The 21,484-nt window shown below is 40.3% G+C and overlaps 2 long non-coding RNA genes across 2 annotated transcripts in view; one reads left to right on the forward strand and one right to left on the reverse strand.

Annotated features, from left to right (window-relative positions):
• The window catches only part of LOC133488123 (uncharacterized), a 65,440-nt gene extending 46,276 nt beyond the window's left edge, over positions 1-19,164 (reverse strand). Inside the window, exon 1 of the long non-coding RNA XR_009791565.1 lies at positions 18,986-19,164. This is a non-coding gene — a long non-coding RNA (uncharacterized LOC133488123). The remainder of the gene's footprint in view (positions 1-18,985) is intronic.
• On the forward strand, positions 17,747-18,335 carry LOC133487470 (uncharacterized). Its single transcript, XR_009791340.1, has 3 exons — positions 17,747-17,951; positions 18,054-18,111; positions 18,240-18,335. It is a non-coding gene; the product is annotated as an uncharacterized LOC133487470 (long non-coding RNA).
• Positions 19,165-21,484: the final 2,320 nt, after the last annotated feature.

Genomic DNA, 21,484 nt, shown 5'->3' on the forward strand with positions numbered 1-21,484 from the left:
ACTTCCTGCCTGGCGTGTGTAGACTTTATCCACTGCAGCCTTGTTCTTGTTTTCGTAATCTGCCTGGTGAGCGTATTACACTGTTTCACAAGTGAAAATAAAATAATGTAAGACCATTTTGTGGGAGCTGAATTTGCCTTAATTTTTTATTTTAAAAATTGTATTAATTGTTTGTTACTTTAGAAAGATTTTATTATGATTTAAATTATATGAATGAATTATGATAAATGATATTGTTCAGCAATATCTGGATTTGTACATTTGTATTTTATTTTTATCACTATTATTACTTGACCACTCAGGACAATTTTTTAATCACTCTTAACACACCCCTCACTAAAAGATAATTGCTCAGAATAATATAAATTTTTTAAAATCTCTCCCAACACAGGATTATCATTTAGGATAAAATATATAATAATAAAAAAAATTTAAAAACATAAAAAAAAAAAAACCTTCTTGGCATACCCCACACCACAGGATAATCACTCAGAATAATCTCCACTACGACACCTTCACAAAGTGAAAAGGTCACTGCTTTCGTTTAGTGTACATGATTAAAACAAACTACGTAATACTTTACGCCACGATCACACCCGTGAAAACTGTTGACATTTAGCAATTGATTGATTACAGATTTGGTCAAGGAAGCATGCCGACGTTCGGCTCCAATCGCTCACGATCGTGTTTCATTAAACTGCGGGTGGACAGCACCGTGCGGACAAGTGGGGAGCACGTCTGCCTCACAGTTCCGAGGTTCTGCGTTTGAAGCTCGGGCTGCGACTTCCTCCCACATTCCAAAACTGAAACTGTAACTGATAGTTTTTCAATTAAAAAAAATCTGGCCTTCTGGAAAAAGTAAAAAAAATTTATGGAATGCTGAAAATTTTAAAGTTGATTTCAACACACAAACACACACAAAAAAGGTGAATTTGTTACATTCCTCCACTAATTTGGGAATTTTCTTGGGAATTTCTTTTTTCTTTAAGTCTGTACCGGGGTATTATTATTCTTGAATGTTAAACTGAAAATGTGAACATCAAAAAAATATTTTTTTTTTCCCCCAAATGTTGAAACTAAGTTTATTTGAACCGGTTGCAAAATTGGGAATTTGAGGTGATGCTATTAAACTTCGTTAAATTGGGCACATCCTGAAAAACAAAGAATTTTTGGAATATTGAAAATTTTAAAGATGATTTGAATCAGATCGGCAATAGGGGATTTAAGGTGAATAAAACATTCTCAAAAAGGGAATTTTCTCAAAAAGTAGGATTTTTGGGAGGGGGGACGTTAACCAAAAATGTGGACATCCTGAAAAAGTGGAGTTTTTGGAGCAAGCCGACTTGAATGAGATGGATTTGAAGTAAATTTGTTAATTTTGCCTATATATATTTTTTTTTTATTTAACTGAAAATGTGGACTTCAAAAAGTAAATTTTGGGACTGTTGAAAATGTGTATGTTGAATGGGACGTCCTCGTGCCTCACTGTGGCACAAGCATAAGACTGCACATCAAGTGATGACATACATTAACAATTAACTATCATAAAGAGGTGATATTTGTACCTGTCATGCAGAAATGTTGCTAATTCTGCATCGCTCCTGAATCCTCTCAGCTGCCTGAGGTCCCGTCGCTCTGCTTCTGTTTGCTCGTCTTGCCAAGTTGTTAGCAAAGGAGTAATGGGCTTTTTTTTTTTTTTTCTTTCCCAGAGTTACATATTCCAAAACAATTCCAGTAAAGCGGTTAAGGCCAATCTAAGAGGTCAGCACGAGGCCGCAGGGTTGTGCCGGTGACCGGACTGTACCTGCGAGTGCTCGGCAAATAAGTGATACCTTGTCGGTCACGCCTTCTGTGCAGATGCCCCCGCTTTAAATACTCGTCGTCACCCAAATTTGTCAACACAAAAGACGACATAATAATGAGGCCTTTTGCTGACTCAAGAGCAAGTCATTTGACACACCGTCAGCTCTACAATAAAAGCGTAATTACGGTTTTGACAACACGCACAAAAGCCAGTCCTATCTCCTTTCTGATTAGTCGAGGATAAATTGGACTTTAACGCGTGCATGTCTAAATTTCATGAGAGAAACCTTGCGCACTTCACAGTCGGTGTTTGCCGCTGTTGCTGCTTACGACGAGACGGGGAATTGTTCACGATTAAAATGTTCATTTTCCTTAAGACTAAGAAGCATCAAACTGAATTATGGGATGCCGAGTCATATAGACAAACAACCTTTCACACTCACATCCACACCTATGGACAAGTTTGTGTTTTCAGTAAACCTACCATTCATGTTTTTGGACTATGTGAGAAAACCAGAGTACCTGGTGAAAACCCACTCAGACACGGGAAGAACATGGACACTCCACACAGGAAGGCTGGAGCCCAGATTTGAACCCACAACCATTTAACTGTGAGGTGGATGTGCCAACCGGTCGGCCACCATACCATTACGTAGCCAAACTGTCAAAACAATATCAAAACGGCACATTGTTTTGCATCTACAATGTTTTTGTTTTCCATGAAAGAAAAGAAAAAAAATCATCTGCCTGCACCATAAATTAATATTTTGATCCTACCAAAGGTCAACGATGCATGAACAAGAATAAATGTATTTCCCAAGAGACAGAAACAGTTTTTTGTTTTTTTTAAACACACAAACCTAAACTATTAAAACAGATCCCATCTTAAAACAAAGAACACCAATGATAAATATCTAGTAAACGGCCACAAATGCGTCAGGCCTACATTTCAGCACAAATTGTATTTTGATGCAACTCAAAAAAAGGCTGGAAAACAATTCGAAAGCAGCACAGGCATCTCAGCCCATGAATTTCAAGTAACACTGAACAAGCAAATGAAGCCTATCTTTTACATAAATCAGAACAGGTAAATGCACGTTTCAAGTAAAAAAAAATGTTTTGTTCACCTTCAACAAAGTCTTGCAGCTGCATTGACACATTCCCTTATGACCGAAACGTCGTAAAATTCTCGTTTACGTTGCCCAAAATCCCCACTATCCGAAGCGAACATTCATTTGTTCAATTGTTGGCTCTGCTGTTCTTAAGTCTCCAGATGGTTATCTGGCGAGTAACTGCCACCGGTTTCAGTGGATGGCCGAAGGATTCGCGTTTCATTTGGAAGTTCTGCTTAACGTTCCCGCTTTCTTTGGAAGCCACAGTCTCGCAACAAATGATATGCGACAGTTTTGAGACAACCTCCGGAAGAATAGAAAGGCACTGGCCCGTCTATTTATTCTTCTTTTCTGAGTCAACTTTGCCAACGTTGAAACGGGCCACGCCGCCCGCAATCTTCTCCTGTAAATTTCCCTAACCTGGTAAACAAAGGGTTTAATTGGCTCACGTGGTCACAACAGGAGCTACCCTAATGCTCGTACACAGTCTGTGACAGCGGCCTGTGTGGGAGAAAAAAAAATGCCGCATGACACATTATCCTTATTTAACGGCAATTGACCGTGGGTCCGGATGAGACCTTGACTCAGTCCGGACCGGGGTCCGCCATTTGAAGAAGTCCGATCTATAGCCTTATTCCCTACTTCTGTGTCTTAGCCCTCATACACACTAAGATTTCTCCTACAGACCCCAAACATAAAGATTACAAAAATAATAATAATCGGTCTCAACAGTTTTGGTCGTCATGTGTGTGGTGTGCTCCAAGAATCTCAACACAGCAGACCAGACACAAAGATTCGGTTGTATCGCCGATCTCGAAGTCTCACGTGATCACACGTGATCTCACAAAACCAAAGAAGAAGAAACCCTTCTGGATACGCGCCAATGTTTGCCCAAGTGTTCCCAAAGATTGACGGAGCCGAGAGCATTGTAAAATTGCGGTGTTCTCAAAACAACGACTTGCTTTGGAAAATACTTCTAGCTGTCCGGGGAACCCACTTTTATACATAAAACGACATCGGGTAAGACATTTTTGTTTTCATTTGCGGTCGCTTCCGTATTTCTCAGTCTTGGGTGCTTCTTTGATTGGCTACATTCCGTTCCACCTCACAATTCTCGCCGTCATGACTCGGAAGAAGTCGGCGTTCCCCACACACACAGGAAGATTTTTGGTCGTAAAAATTGAATAAATATTTAAGATTGTTGGCACCGACCTGTTTCGGACCCTAAAATCGGGACGAATCCACTCTTAACACACATCCGAGCCAAAGACAATCTTATGGGATCATTTAATAAGACATAAGATTGTCTGACGTTGGACGTGCTTGGTTGGGAAGGGGCAAAATCTGCACAAAAACAGGCCAACTGTCTTTGTGTGGGGACATTGATGGACAGCCATGCCATTTTTTGTTGTAATTTCTCACACTTTTGCAACCTACTGTTCCATACTTCATGTACCATCACATTTTCACTCCCTTATTTGTTGAGAGAGAGAGAGAGGTACAGCAAAAGAGTGATGCTCCGTTTTGACCTTGATTCTTAAGTGCCACCGATTTTCTCCTTTTAAATGAATCACCATTGTGGTAAGTCACGCCGCAGTTGTAAAAACGTCTCCGTGTTTGCAGGAGGTGACGACAAACAGCCGGACGAAGGTTGATTGTCGGGGAACCCGCACAGACATTTTATCAATGGCGCACAAATAACTCGGATGAAGGTCAATTTTCCGGATGGAGTGGACTCGACAGGAGCAAACCCCGTGCTCCTTTAATTTTGTGGTTTGCTGACCTCTGCTGCCTGTTATCCTCTGTATCTTTACACGGCTTCTGGCTCCAGAAAAAAAAAAAAAAAGCAGCAGCAATAGTGATAAAGACGTGCTTAAGATGGTTCTTGCACGCACTTCTAAAAATGTACTTTTGCTCTTTTGTCAATTTCCAGCAATGGGATTTGAGTGGAAGGTGTATTTCGGAGTGCGTAGGAAGCGTAGAGTCAGAAGTCCAAACTAACACAGGGTGAGCGTTTCCTTTTTATCTCTACAGCAAAGCTTGTAATTTGTTTTTCTCCCCCTCCTTCCCCACTCTTTGCCTGCTTCGCATTCAACCAGAGCTCGGAGCTGTTTATCGATAGGAGATCAATACTGTCCACGGGAGGATATGAGATCAGACAACATTCTGGGTTTTTCGTCTTTGTTGTTTTTTTCAGGGTTAAAACAAAAATACGATTCATGCCAGTGTTGAGCGAGCAACCCTAGTATAGATCAATATGACTGGAATGAGATACAGTACTTTAGTTTCAGTTCAGAAGCAATCATTTTGTTCGGGCCATCCAGTTTCTATTACATTCATTTCATTATTAGGAAGCTGACTGGGCAAGAAGTGGGGCACAACCTGGACTAATCGTCAGCCGATCGCAGGGCACATATAGACAAATAAGTATTTGCACTGACATTTATAACTACAGACAATTTCGTCTTTGATGAAGCTAACAACAATAAACAGCTAACCCTAACCTGCTCAGAAAGTAGATTCAAGTTTCTCTGCTCTTATCCAAACGACCTTGCTTTTATTTCCCGTGCTCAACTTTATTAGGGCTCAGTCTGTTTAGCGCGGCATTGCTTCCTCTGTGGCGTCGCTAGCCCGCATCCCGCGGCGTCTAAATGGAACACAAAACAAACTGCCAGCGTTTCAATCAGGCGGCGGCTCGATTCGGCTGTTTAAAGCCTAGCTTACGCGCACGATGCCCACCCCCGCCACTTACGAAACAGATGCAAATACAGGCGTGAAACTAGATCGATTGTAACGATTGATTTTACGTGAATCGGTACTCTGTTGTACCAAAAATGTACCGACTTTGGTACTCATCCTTACCACTGTTACATTCAACATTATAAATATATTTGTGCCATTTATCCCTCAACTCACCTAAATTTGGCAGCCTGATTTTATGCTGCAATCCAATTAATTGCGCTGCTCCTAGTGTGTATGCCTTAGCCACCAGGAGGCAGTATAATATTAGTCATATGGACACAAATTAAAAATAGTACTTATACTACTACTACTTTAAATGGGTCAGTAAGATGTGGCAATATTTGTAATTTTTTTTGTAGAAGACGAATATATTCCCTTGAGTATTGTGATAGTCAGTCTGCATGCGTTGCTTCACTGTTTGTGTTCAAATAGAAGTTCCTTAAAGAGTTATGACACCACTAGTATTTACGCAGTTAGCCCATCAATGGCGCTTTCCATTATGTGTTAGCATCAAGCTTTCGGGGCTATTCGTAAGGCAAAGTCATTTGGTTGTTTTAAACACAAAGTGTATACTTCAACTCTTTTTGTTGAGTTAGAGAAATATTGAATTTGAACTGATCCAGATGATTTACAGGGCACAGTTAAAAGCAGTTACATGGTGTTTTCGTATCGTATTGGTTTCTTTTATGGCGGCGCGATGGTGGTGGTATTAAGAGGTAAATTAAGTCAGGTAAGTCCCCCCTGAAGGCCGAGTGCCAAATGCACAGACCGCCACTGATGAAATGGTATTACTGTGGCGTCATGGCAGGTCCACTCAGCGACAGGCTCTAGGACGACCATGTCAACAACAACAAAGAGATAAGAATCTCGTCACATTCGTACCAGAGCGACGAGGTCCTCCTGGGCCCTGCGTCGTCGTGGTTATCTGTCGCTGCAGATTTGGCCTAAGGTGTCGTGCATCTGAGATGTTGTCTCCCTCTTTATGGTTTCGTCCCGTGTCGTCTTATCTGATGTCACCTCCTAATCCGTCACGCAAGCGTCCCTACGAGGGATCTCGTACAAATGCGGATTACGTTGAGGAAAAAGGTCGGGAACCTCGTCTGGAAACGGTCAAATTAAACCGTATTTTTTCGCTCGTCCACGAACATATTTTATTCATCGTGTGTGTGGAGAAGTGTTGTGATTTATTTTTTTCTTTTCAACTTTGACGATAATACGAGTTGCTTGGCTTCCCAGCAGTTATTTTGGGTGACTAAGTGCCAGTTATTTCCATTGGCACATTCGTAATGCACGAATATCTCCAGAGAAGGTCATGTACTGTGTCAAAACAATTCAGATGCTTTCAAGCATCATTTAACTCATACGCTTGATTCACAGAAAAAGCTTCATTTTACACAAAATGCTGAACTTACAGCCTAGTGGAAACTAAGCTTTAGGACTCTTTACAATGAAAGATGCCAAAAACACATAACATTCTCAACTGAACTGCACCGCTTTGTGGAAATTGCGCTTCAGGACCGTTTATAATAGAGCCTGGAAATTGTGTTCCATCCTGAATTGAACTGAACCGAACAGTTCTGCTTGGTGGACATGGTGCTTCAGGACACTTGAAACTGGAAAGGCCAAAACACGCTTACCATTCTGCACTGAACTGAAATTGTGCTTCGGGACCTTTTACAATACAAACACGAAATTGCAGTCCATTCTGAACAAACTGAACCAAACAATACTAAATGGTGCTTCAAGAAGACAAAAACGCATGTAGTACCATTCTGAATTGAACTGTACTACTTGGTGGAAACGGTGCCTAATGACCATTTGCAATAGAAACACGTAATTGCGTACAGTCCTGAACCGAACAATACCGCTAGGTGGTAAGAGTGCTTCAGAGTGCTTCTTTTACAATAGAAACCACAAAATGCACAGCATTCTGCACTGAACTGTATTACATGTTTGAAATGGTGCATCAAGATCTTTTACACTAAAAACACCAACATTGCAAGTTATTTCCATTGGCACATTCACGCAGGAATACATCCAGAGAATGTTGTGCACTGTGTCAAAACAACTCAGATGTTTCTCCAAAAACATTGCTATGCTTAATACAGGGAATAGCATTCAGGAAGTGTTACAAAACGGCCATGTTTCAACTTCTCTTTGTTTCTATCTTGAGTGCCAGGAAGAAAAGAACGCCGGCGAGTCCCAAGCGGTCGCCGTGTTGCAGGTTGACTGCTCTGCAGTTCCTCCGAAGGTGTGTGTGCGCGTGTGTGTGTTCATTAGAGAAACTCAACACCTTCTGCTGCTTCAAAAGGGTCCTTTTCTCCGCAGTTACGATGCGTAAAGGAAAACTCTTTGCCTTTGCGTGATGCCGTTGTGTATCCAGCACGAGGAGCAGGCAATATGTATGAAAATGAGCGCCGCAGTGTTCCAGGGGCTTTCAAAACCAACAGAGACAATGTCGTAAAAATACAAGCAACAACAGCCCCCCCTTCCCCCTTTGAATATTATTGCTTTTGGGGCTATCAGTCGTCATGGCTCTCAGCAAGACTCCTGGGATTTAAGACTGCAGCAACAACAGCACAAACACAAAGGATCCGAGTGGATAAAATACACAAGAAACCGGCTGGATCCATTATTATATATAATAATATGAGTAGAAGCCATTATGTGATAGCTAAAATAAGATCTATGTGCAGCGAGATATGTAAACGTGTAACAATGATAAATGTGGAATATGTCTGTAGCTGCACAACATTCCATTAATGTGCCCAAAGATTTGTAACGGAGTCCACGGTTTTGTAAATAGGGCATAGGGCAGTAAATGTGGACAGAAATACAAAAACGTGCAATATAAAAAAATCCCCAAGCTGTTTATTCCCACTTCCACTTGAAGTTTACTGTCAAACTGTCAAACAAATAATTACACCTTGTGTATTTAAAACAACCACATGGCTTACTACTCTGCTCGGTTAATGCTCATACTAAGTAGAATCTATGTTGCGGTACTTAAACCCTTCGAGCAACTAACTGAACACAAGCAGTGCAGAAACACATGTGCCAAATGAACTGTTAACCAGCAACAATCTCTATAGTGCACACAAATTTAAAAGAAAATGCAGCTCTAAATGTGCAGAATGATCAGTTAATTTGCAAAGGGAAAAAAAGAACTGTAAATCTGTACTAAAATCCACAAATGTGCAGACAAATAAACATCAGGAAAGAAAAGGATTTTAGGGAGCCTCCACTGCCAGCTTTAATACAGCATGTTCACACTTCCACATAAGTGTATTCTGCTTAAGCACTTGCTCATGTTGACATCTCTTTATCCACAGTGTGTCAGATGTATATTTAATGCGGGTGGCTGGTAGGAGACAACCCCAGCTACAACCTACAGACACGCTTTTTGGTTTTTGAACTCGCATCGCTTACATACAGTGGAGTGCGGATCAGACAGGCTGGAGAATGTTACGGAGCAAGAGTAAGCCAGTCTAAAACAGGAACGTTCACAAATGGCTATAAACATACTTTGGGTTGACACCGGTCTAAAATACCACTTAGTGGAAAGGCAAAATACATAAATAAAAACCAGCCTGAAACTGTAACAGTACAATGGCAAATTCCTAAAATACACACCATTCTGAGATGAACTATAAATCTTTGTGGAAACCTTTCACAATGAAAATAAATGCCAAAAACACAAACTGAACTGTACCACTTGGTCAAAATGGGACTTCAGAACCTGTTATACCACGAAATATGGCAAAAAAATTGCTTATTATTCCGAACTGTACCGAACTTCACGGCTTGGTGGAAACATCGCTTCAGGACCTTTCACCGTGGAAACACCCAAAAAGACCTTTTTTTTTTTTTTTTTTTATATATATACAATGCTTTGCAATAGAAACATCCCAAAAATATGTGTCATTCTGACATCAACCAAGCTGTCCAAAGACCTTATAGAATAGAAATGCCCCAAAAATAAAGAAAGGTATCCTGTCCAGAACTGTACCGCTTGGTGGAACTAGTGTTTCAGGGCCTTTGACAATGAAAAGGTTAAAAAAATAATAATAATTGCTTACCATTCTGAACTGAGCCAAAGTATTTCCCTTGGTGCTCCAAGCACTGTCATCATTAAAAAAATAATTAAATAAATGCTCACACTCAAACTGCATGGTTTGGTGCAAAAGGTGCTTTACAAAGGAAGCGCCCAAAATTGCTGACCGTGGAGTCAGTGTCAGTGTCGTATTTTCCATGCACAGTCCTAAAATGCCGCTCCACATTTCCGTTCTTTGGTAATGCGATGGCAGACTGCCAAATGAGGCATACGCATATCGACAATGTCATCGTGAAAAAATACTCCTCGTCCCATTCCGTATGAAAGTGGTAAGTTTTTGTCTTCTTACTTGGTCCAGCTCCCCCACTCATTTTTATACCCGTTCTTCAGTTTAAGAGACAACACCGACAGATAAAAAATTGGAGGTAATTCACTGACTAGCTTGATAGTTTTGACACACTTGGCGCCGTTGTTTGTGCATCTGCAGTTACCTTTTAGCAGCGTTGTTTGCGCATGTGCGTGACCTAAGTGTCAGAAAAATTCAGATATCATTGATTATATATGTATATCATTCAAGCAACGGGATGGATGATAGGCTGACAAATTTGGCCCACGATGTAATTATATTTGGCCCGCAAGACCATATCAAATGTGTATTAGAGCTGGCCCGCCAGTATATAGCACATGTGCCACTAATATTACAAATCCCAGAATGCTTTGCTAGTGTGTTGGCCCATCAGTCTAGACCGGCGAGCGCTCCTTCCCTTCCTGTTGCTGTCGTTAGCAGCTATGCTACCAGTCTCCTCGGGCAAATTTACACTTCCCCTTCCCAAAAATGGCCAAATGAAAGATGGAAAACAGTTAACTTCCAAGACAGGTGGAAGAGACAGGAGCAGATTATCTGTTCACTAAAGTAAAAGACAGACCTGTTTGTCGTGTGCGGAGCAAAGTGGCTGTAACAAAGAATATAACATAATTGAATTCATGTTTTTTTAATGCCCTTTATCAACTCCTAGGCAGGGACTGTTAATAGTTTTAAGTTTGCCTTTTTATTGAAAGACATTCTTCTTTTTTGGGGTTGTTTTGTTGTTTGCCTTTGAAAAAAGATTTACATCAAAAAGAAAAGTCGTTGGAGATAGATAAATAGAAGATAGAGAGACAGAAGAATTCAACAAACAAATACCACTGATGTCTTTTATCCCAAATTTGATTTCTCATGTGTTTATAATATTAAAGTTTGTTTATTCCAGATTCAGTGTTTAAGCAAAATTTAAGTTTGTTCTCATATGATGAACTTTAACACTACATTTCTGCAGAGAAGGAAAACATGCACATCGCAGTGATTTTTCATTAAATATTGAGTTTGGCCCGCGACATTGTCCCAATTTTTTATTTTGCCCCACCGTGAATTTCAGTTTGACACCCCTGCTCTAGCTGTTTCTACAGCATCTTTGGAGTCCCCCCTCACACCTATGGTGAATTCAGTTGATTCAACATGACTTGGAAAGGAGACTGGTGAGCTCAATAAACGCACTGCAAGGAAAAAAGGAAACTTTCTTCATCCTATCCAAAAGGGCAAAAAGCGCTCTTTTGTCTCTTGTTTTTTGTTGGATCTCTGTAAATAAAGTTTCTGAACCTGAATTCTGTGTCTTCATTACAAACACGAACCTAGCTTACTTTTTAAAGTCTGTATTATTTTTCACATTGGATAGTAAAATGTACTGATGTGACCCGTGTTGTCGTTCTGTGAGGGGAAACAGTAATAGTAGGCTCTCCAACGTGCCTTTGGGTTTTTATGACGTTTCCTTTTGTATTATTATTGTGGCATCATGTTAAAAAAAACACTTGAGGACGTAATTGCTACCAAGGGTGCATCAACAAAGTTTTGAGCAAAGGCTGTGAATACGTGCATACATAGGATTTCTTAGTTTTTTTTATTCTAGTTAATGTGCACACAAAAAAATTACAAATAAAAAACACCTTTTCACATTGATATTATGGGATGTTGTGAATAGAATTTTGAGGGGAACAATAATTTATTCCATTTCAGAATACGGCTGGAACATAATGTGGAAAAAGTAAAGCGCTCTGAATAGTTTCCAGTTACACATTCTTCCATGTTACATTTTTCATTTTGAACAAAGTTGAAAAAAAATAATAAAAAGCCTTTTTCATAGTACCATCACGGGGTGTTGTGTTTAGAATTTTGAGGTTAAAAAACATGAATTTAATCCATTTTGGAATAATGATGTAACATAACGTAGTGTGGAAAAAGTAAAGCACTCTCTGAATTAATTCCAGTTCCACTTTTTTCATTTTCATTTTTCATTTTAAATAAATTAGGGGAGGAAATATAACACTTTTTTCATGGTCTGATTGTAGGATGTTTTGTGTAGAATTCTGAGGAAACTATCAATGTATTGCATTGTGGTATAAGGCTGTAACGTAACAGAATATGGGAAAAGTGAAATGCTGAATAATAAGAAGAATAATATCCATATGCACTGCAGCAAGTGGTCAGTTCGGCTAATATTTGCACCTGACGTGCCCTTTCTCCTTGCGCCTTATCTTATTATTCAGAGCTTCTCTCTCTCTCTTTCACTGCTTTTCTTCTTGTCGTTCGCCCCGTTGGAGCCAGTGCCATCCATTATTGTTGTTTGCCAAAGTAGAACTATAATTTCACAGCCGAGAAGCCCGATCGGGTCTGGAGTAGTGATTATTAATCTGGAAGGTGACTGAAAGATTGCGCCCCACATACTCATCTGTAGCTAATTATTCGCTGCGTAATCACAAAAAAGATGACAGACCTATTCAAATGTGAGATGGTGGGGGAGTGGGGGGGTGTCTGGTACAAAAATCAAATTTAGTCTTTGAGCAAAATAGTTTGCCCACTCCCTGTCATAGCGCCGCTTGTCAATAACGATAACGCCATGTGTTTATTTTCCCTCGACGGGAGAAGCGATAGCGACGAGAGACTTTTAGCCTCGGAATGTTTTCTTGTTTTGTTTTTCAGTCATGGTCTCAAAGCAGTTAAAAAAGGAGGAGGAGGATTGCGAGTGACTCCAGCAACTCACACAAACCCCCCCAAAAAAATGCTTCCTCTTGTGTAAAGCCAGCTTCACAACAACTGAAAACAATGGGTTACAAAAAAAAAATGTATTGTCTGTTTTTTCAACTGATTTAGGACAATTTTGAATTGCTGAACCCGAAAACGACATCCGTTTCTCTTGCTCAGGTCAGGTTTTTATGGCAAGTTGTTAACAGTTTGTTAATCAACTGAATCGTAGACTGATAAAAGTAAGCACCCGTAAATGGGATGTTTCGTTATTATTGTTCAAACTTAAAGGCATGAACCTCTGTTTATTTGAACCTCTGAAGCGTAAATACCTGTACATGTAAAAAAATAAATAAGTAAATAAATTGTTGAAAAAGTTTACCTGATTGAGCAAAACCATTGTGATATTTGGATTCAGCACATCAAAATTGTCCTAAATCAGCTAATAAAATCTTAGACAATAAATGTGTTGTTGACCAGTGTAGCTCACAGTTTGCACATTAAACGTTTACATTCATGCATCGCGTGTGTGTGTGTGTTTGTGTGTGTTTGCACAGCTTTGCTTATTTAGGCCCGCATCCTAAAAATGAACATTATGATCAAAACAAAGGTCACTTAATCCTGCTTTGTGGCAAATAGTTCCATCACTGTTTTAAACAGTGTGTGTGGGTGTGTGTGTGGGGGGGGGAGGGATGTTAGAGAGGGAGAGAGAGAGAGAGAGAGAGAAAGAGAGAGAGAGCGAGAGAGAGATTGCGTGTTGCCAGGCAACCACATTGTCACTTTCACCTCCAGTGAAAATTATTTTGTGAACTCACACAAAAAGTGCGCACCCACCTCTGTGTGACTGACACACAAATGTGCGCACGCACACACACACACAAACACACACAGACTGCGGTAAGCAGTAAATAGTTTGCATATCAAAAAAAAAACTATATAACAGTATTCTATATAAAACCAATTTATTATTAGTAGTAGTACTATTAGTCATTGTCAGGGGCAGTCGCACCTATGGGGGATGTGGGTATCACAACACCCGCCACACTTTTTGAACACCCACAACCACACGTTATTTTTTTGTATATATGCGGCTGGCCATAAAAAAATTGAAGGTGGGCCGCAAACGGCCCCCAGGCCTTAGTTTGGACACCACTGTTTTAAATACACGTGTAATTTTGTTTCATGTTTCGTTCAACAGAGAGAGGAAATAAATAGCTTGCTGTCTCTTTTTGTTTGCTATATCCTGTCACCATTTAGTGCTCATCACAAAAATTTTTGCTCGCAACTCAAGACAAAAAAAAAAAATCCACCCAGGCTTGTATCTCGAAAAGTTTGTCAGTCAGGTCAAAAGGCTTGTAGGTTGAGGTACAACTGAACATATAAGCATAAAAGTTGTCAAAAAGTTGTTTTTTTTATGACAATAATGGGAAAATGTTAGGAGTAAAGAAGTTGCCATTTTCAGGGGGGAATGATGATGATTTTATGAGAATAAAGAAACTATTACAAGAAAAAAAGTTCTGAGAAAATATACATTTATAAGAAAAAAGTCATTATGCTGTAATGTTATGTTTCTTCTTCTTCTCCTCCTCCTCCCCTGGTGACTTTGCCTCTACGATTGCGTCTGCCTGCGTTCCAAATAAGGCCAGTGATGATAGAATGAGGCAATCTCGCCTCTTTAGGGCACTTGTGTGTGTGTGTCAGAGAAGAATGCGAGGCACAAACATGGCAAAATGAGTGGAAAAAAGAAATGTGTGTGTGTGTGTGTGCTCATTAAAAGAGGGGGAAAAAAAGGGGGGGAGGATAAGCCCGGCCGTGGCCGTCAGCGAGGCTTTAGCGATGAAGAAGTAAAAGGTCTCTCATCTCTCCTCCTCCCTCACCGTCTATTATTAATTGCCATTGTTCAATAGTGTCTATGTCCTTTTTCATGTCAAGACACCCCCCCCCCCCCAGCCCCTCCAACTTGTGACCGCTTTCAAAGGGAACTTTGACGCGGAAAGAAGAAGGGCCTCCAGCCTTCAGTTTTAATCTATCCTTAAAATGCTCTGTGCCGTACGAATAAAAGAAATAAAGAAATCTCTACCACACTGGGTTTCCCCAAACTTCAAAATGCTTCAGTAGTTCATGGGAAACTGCCAAAAATGCAGCGCACTGATCGCAATGGGAGGAATGCGACACAAAACGTGACAATGTGGTCATTTTTACTGAGAAAAGCTAGCAGACGGGTGCCTTGAGACAGTATGCTAGCATGTAGAAATGTATAAACATTCTTCCAAAAAAGAGGCTAAACGTGAAACAAAGAGAATTGCATGTTGTCTATTTAAAGCACCCACACTGCCTCCGCTATCTGAATGCTAACATTCAATGGGAAACTCCATAGACACATGGGCTAAAAATTAGCATCTATCTGGTGGTGGTCTTGCTACCCTTTAAGCAATCGATATCTGAACACAAACAGTACGGCAAGACATGTCGCTAGACCCTATAATAATACTCACAGACCTATATTCTTTATCCTCTGCGGTGAGTGACGAATATTTCTGCCGTAATGAGAAGTACAGCATATCAATACAGTATATCAATGTGTCTGTCTTATACTGCCCCCAGGTGGCCAAGGCCCAAACACCAATGAGTGTCAATGAGTGGCGCAATGAAGGAGAAAGTGCAACAAAAAACTTTTTAAAAATTGCATTTATATATATCATGACTGTTTGTTTTTCTAAAGCATAATATAGAGAGTGCTAGCATTATTATCATTTTAAAAAATAATTTAAAAATATTATAATATACATTATATATTATATATTCTTATATAAATTAAGGTACCATTGTAATTTTTCACAAATAAGTTTATAATACATGTGAAACGTAAAAAGTCAAAATTGTTAGCATAATTGCATAATTTCGAAATTTGAACCACTGTAACCTCAGAATTGTTTTCCCAAAGTACCACCAGCACGTGATAATTGCAACAAGGTAAAACAACACACCGGACCACATTTGTAGCCGAAATAGCATGTAGCCAATCAGAAAGCGCCCTGACTGAGGAATGAAAGGATGACAAGGAAGCAGGAATAAATAAAAAAGAAAACCCACATTGGTTAAGACATTTGTTAAGTATTTTCCAAAGCAAGTCTCTTTATTGACAAGTTTTATGTTGAGATTATGCGAGCACACCACACCATACAAGCAAAACTGTTAAACCGGATGATTTTTTTGTATCTTTATGTGTGGCGTCTGTCAGAGATAAACCAATATTTTAGGATTTGAAAAATCCTTATGTGTGTACAAGGCATTAAACAACCAAAAAAACACAAAAATACAAAAAAATAACGACATCTGCTAGGACATTTTTGTCTGTATTTACGGCCGCGTCCTTGTCTTCTTTAATTGGCTACATTCCACTTCACGTCACAATTCACGAGTCATGACTTGAAAGTAGTCGGTCGGCTATGGTCGTAAATACTGAACACGTTTAATATTTACGATTGCTGGCCCCAACCTGTTTTGGACCCTGAAACCGGGACAAATCCACTCTTAACGCACCTCAGACCTAATGATAATCTTATAGGATAATCTTATAAGAGTCTGGCGTTTGTCGTCTTCGCTTGGAAAAGGGCAAAATCGGGACCAAATAAAGTCATTATCTTTATGTGTATAACAGTCCTCGTAAATTCCGTGCAATATGGCCACAAACTGTGTGCCCAAAAATTCCCACAAACAAGCTGAAATGGTTGTAAGATTCGACACAAAGATATGACGAAGGGTAAGCAAAATCCTAATAAAGCTTCATTTACTCATGCCTTAGACCTTTGAGTGCTCTCCGCAGTCAAGTGTGCGAATAAACAAGTACGCAGTCAAAAAAAAAATATTTATATTTCAACATTTCAAGAACAGAGCTGACATTAGGGCAGGGAGAGGACACATTTTGTTTTGTTTTTGTCTTTCTAGCCTAGAACTGAGATAAGAGCACGGAATTAAAAAGTCCTCTAGCCGGAGTTGCGTCGTTTGGATGCCTCTCTCCCGGTTATCAATTCATCGGGCTCGGCCTTGACGAGCACGCGTAAGACTCAGATGGGCGCCAAGCCGCACATTTCTTCATCTTCTTCTCACTCTTTCAGTCTGCACTTAGTTGTTATCCCAGCTATTAGCGGGTGATGAAAGGGTAGGGCGTTCACTGAAGGTCCACTTTGGGTACACTACTGCTGCTACTTCAAAGTGCTGACGCACGGCGGAAAGCTTTCGCTGTTCTCGATTCCCGCAGCTCGTAAATCTCGCTCGCCGAGACCAACAGGATAACGTCAGAGAGACGTCGCCGCTGCACAAAAAGCCGAATAGTTTTTTCCTCAGTAAGCCCGTGTGACACTGCCAGGATGAAGGCTTTTTTCACAACGGCTGTCGGAACATGTCAAAGATGAGACGGAGAGCTGTGACGCATCTAGGATAAAAAAAAATTGAAAAAAAACAAAACAAAAAAAACGCTGAAATATAATGAGGAAAAGTTGGAATCTTACTTGGAAAAAAAACTGAATTTACAGGAATAAATGTGTAATATTAATGAGATAAAGTAGTTTTCTTATTTGCAAAGCTTCTTCCAAGAAGAAAGTGATAGGAAAAAAAATTTGTAAAATTGTAATAGGAGACTTCTGAATTAGTATACTATATATACTATGACTAAAATGTGGTTTCTGTTCCTGAAAAAGTTGTGATTTCACAAGAATCATTTTGAAATATGACGTGGGACAATGAGAAAAAGTCTGTGTATGTGCAATATTACTGTGTGAAAAAGAGTCATTGGTCAAAAAGAGTTATGAGCAATGTTATGAGCAAAACCTTTCCCAACAACAAAGTTCTGAAAATATGCTTCTGAAATAGTGAACTCGTATTTTTAAGAAAAAAGGAGAACAAATGGAGGAAAGTCAAATAAATTTGAAATATTTTGTGATAAAACAAGCACAGTAATTTTAATAGGATGAATTTGTAATACAGGGGGCATCCTAACCAGATGCCCGGGCCACCTCATCTGGCTCCTCTCGATGCGGAGGAGCAGCGGCTCGAATCACCCCGTTTTGTTTTGTTTTTTTAATAGGAGAGCCCGGAAACCCTGCGGAGGAAACTCACTTCGGCCGCTAGTATCCGTGATCTTGTTCTTTCGGTCACGACCCGCAGCTCGAGATCATAATTGAGGGTCAGAATGCAAAATCTAATTTATTATATTATTCAACCTTTTGGAATTATGTCCGAAAAGTTTAACATTGGTTTCTTCGGACCATTGCACATTTCCCCCCAGGTGTTTACGAAAAAGATGACAGACCTATTCAAATAGCCCAAACATGTGAAGAAGACGGGTGAGTGTCAGATGGCAGCGAGGCGCTGGAAAAACAGGGGAGCATAATGGAAGGGGGAGTTACAGAGCGGTGGAAGGAAATCAATGCTCCCTGTGCGATCCATACAACTCTCAATTATGCTGCTGCAGCTCTTGAGGAGATGAACGGGGACGACGCGAGGAAAGAGCAAGAAGTCTGTTCCCAACCCTGCCATGGCGCACATCCTAACCCTGGCTTGAAACTGGTCAGTCGTAAAATTTTTCTCATGTAAAATTCCCAACAACAACAAAATTCTGTCTTTTTAAATGAAGGAAAATGGTACTCTATGATATTTGACTTTGTAAAGACATACAGACTTAAATGTCTTTTTTTTTTCTTTTTTGTGAGTAGTGTATGTGCCTTGGTTCAATTAAGGTCAGTAAACACTGAACCTGCACGGAAAACCGGACAACTGGGGGAATTCTGTATCCATCAATACCAGTGCATTTCATGAAAAAGTGAGCAAAATGGCAATATTTTACTGTATAGATAGATAGATAGATATTTCGTCTAGTACTTGAATAATTGCCCCCACACACCCTTTTTTCTTTTAAATCCTAACATGCGCTTTATTCTCATTTATGAGGGCTGAACTTCTATCCTTAAACTACATACGTTGGTCCTCAGTTTATGGTATAAACTCTGTAAAAAATTTGAGGCATAATAAGTTTTTGCTGAATGATTAGCATTCGTGATTAGCTTTAGCGCGCTGGCGGTTAGCATTCGCGATAAGCATTAGCACGCTAGCGATGACCATATTAGGGGAAAAAACTAAAAAAACTAATTCCCATTCAGCTCACTTGTACATAATGTTAGTTGTGCGTTACACATTTAAAAATGTCTTTAAATCACTTACAGACGCTCCTGTCGTTTACACTGGGCAAAACTGCATGCATCTGCAACAAATGTCCGTGCAGTAAACAAGGACAATGGCCAAACACTTCCGGGCGGCGCATATTGGTTCCGGGAAGCGCAAATAATGCTCTTATTTTATTATTATTTTACGTTTTATTGCCTCGAAGCAAAACATTTTGCGTAGGCCAATTTTGATGGTCGATTTAGCCGAGCTAGCCAATTTTCCTTCACAGCCATAGTCTTGAGTCTTCACCATGATGGATGTTGTAACGCATCTGGCGGGCCGCAAGTAGCAAAGGCTAATTATGGCCTTATTGACATTGTCAAACACAAGCAATATTCATAATTGGTCATGGCTGTGTTTCCCCATTACTCGTATTGACCCTCGCATGACATGTTTTTAAGCTGCTGAGCAAGATACGCGTAAGGAAAAACAAGGAAACGCTGTGATATCGATCAATACCTTTTCTTATTTTGGACATTTTGATCTTTTTTTCCGCCCCCTAAAGAGAGGTTTTTATATTTCATGTGTAATTCTATTCACCCCGAAGATTTGCAGGGGCGACGCAAACTTAACCAACATGAACATCATCAGCAAACATATGCTCACCTATGTCATTTTTTGCAGGAGCAAGAAACCCTAACCTTGGTTTGAAACACTAATTTTGAAACCAGAACTTAAAATTCCATCCATCCATTTTCTGAGCCGCTTCTCCTCACTAGGGTCGCGGGCGTGCTGGAGCCTATCCCAGCTGTCATCGGGCAGGAGGCAGGATACATCCTGAACTGGTTGCCAGCCAATCGCAGGACACATAGAAACCAACAACCATTCGCACTCACAGTCATGCCTACGGGCAATTTAGAGTCTCCAATTAATGCATGTTTTTGGGATGTGGGAGGAAACCGGAGTGCCCGGAGAAAACCCACGCAGGCACGGGGAGAACATGCAAACTCCACACAGGCGGGGCCGGGGATTGAACCCGGGTCCTTAGAACTGTGAGGCTGACGCTCTAACCAGTCGTCCACCGTGCCGCCGAACTTAAAATTGAAACCCAGATTTCAAAAACTAATTTGAAACCCTGACCCTGAAATCGTAAACCTAATCCCACTTTTGTCTTTCTTTTCCTCTTTGCCATTTGGTTTATCCCAAAAATTGGAACCATGCGACGTAAATTCAGCCTCAAATGATTAAAACCTGTCAAACGCATCATCATAAAGTGGTTCTTATTTGGACATTGGACAGCAACGGTATATCGTAACACATCGATGTGTTCCCCCATCGCACACACTCTCTCGCTCGCTGTAGATTATGAATGATCTTCTCTTACTGTATGGCCTCTCTCTCTCTCTCTCTCTCTCTCTCTCTCTCTCTCTCTCTCTCTCTCTCTCTCTCTGTTTCCCTTCCCAGTAAAAGTGATCAATTGATCTCGATCCCGTTCAGTAAGCCAGCAGTGAATTGAAAGATCGGAGCGTCGGCCGCCTCCCGCCGATTCCAATGAGTCATCGGCGTGCTTTGAGATTGCATTTATTTATGCTGTGGAGCAAAACAGCACATGTGTGTACTATAGTAGATCATGTGTGATAGTGTGTGGACAAGTTTTACAAGCCGCTAGTGGAATAAGGCACGTGCATACACAGACCCCAAGTGGTGCTCAAGCACCTGCCCTTTTGTCCTGGATGAAAAAAGTCCCCTTTTTGCCCATTTTTTCAACATTCAGGTATTTAAAAAAATAATAATAATAACGTTACCCTCTCTGTTATCAATGTGGTATATGCGCAACCTACGTACGCACTTTGCAACACGGGTAAAAGCACTTCCTTCTCGCTCGGGTGAATGGGGAATATGCTCGTTAGCATAAAATACACAGGAAGTCAGCTATCCCGTGCTCCGAATTGGTCATGTGAAGTTCCGCCTACCAGGAACTCTTGAGGGGGGAGGGGGCGAGATGTGCTGATGAATTCTGATTGGTTGATACATACGTCTGTCAGAGTCACATCTTAATTTTTCACATTTCCCAGAGCCGCCATTTCTGGAAGTAAAGGAACTCAGGCTTTCTGTCTGCTTGTTTTGTATGTTTGTAGGTGCACAAATAAAAATATTGCAATGTGCAATGTCTTATTTTCTGTTATTCAAAAATCGGTCATACAAACACATTTACAGACACCAAATACTTCAACCTGTAGCATTGGGGAAAAAAAAGCACAAAAAAAAACAATAAAAGCTGCCCATGAAGTCAATTATTTATTGAACTTTTATTTATCCCGTTTAAAATAAGGGATTTGCAATGCCAACCTGGCTGCGGACAACAGAGTAAGACAAAGCAAAAATAAAAGCAAATTCATATACAGTACAAAGTTTACAATGTGACATACGTAGTTACAAGTTACACACATAAATATATGAACCTTTTTTTGCTACCAGGAATTAAAAGTTCCTGGGCCGGTGGGTGGAAAACCACAAACAGACGACACAATGACCAGAGACACAAATAGGGAGGCT

The sequence above is a fragment of the Phyllopteryx taeniolatus genome, chromosome 13 (genome assembly GCF_024500385.1).
Source record: "Phyllopteryx taeniolatus isolate TA_2022b chromosome 13, UOR_Ptae_1.2, whole genome shotgun sequence".
NCBI lineage: Eukaryota > Metazoa > Chordata > Actinopteri > Syngnathiformes > Syngnathidae > Phyllopteryx > Phyllopteryx taeniolatus.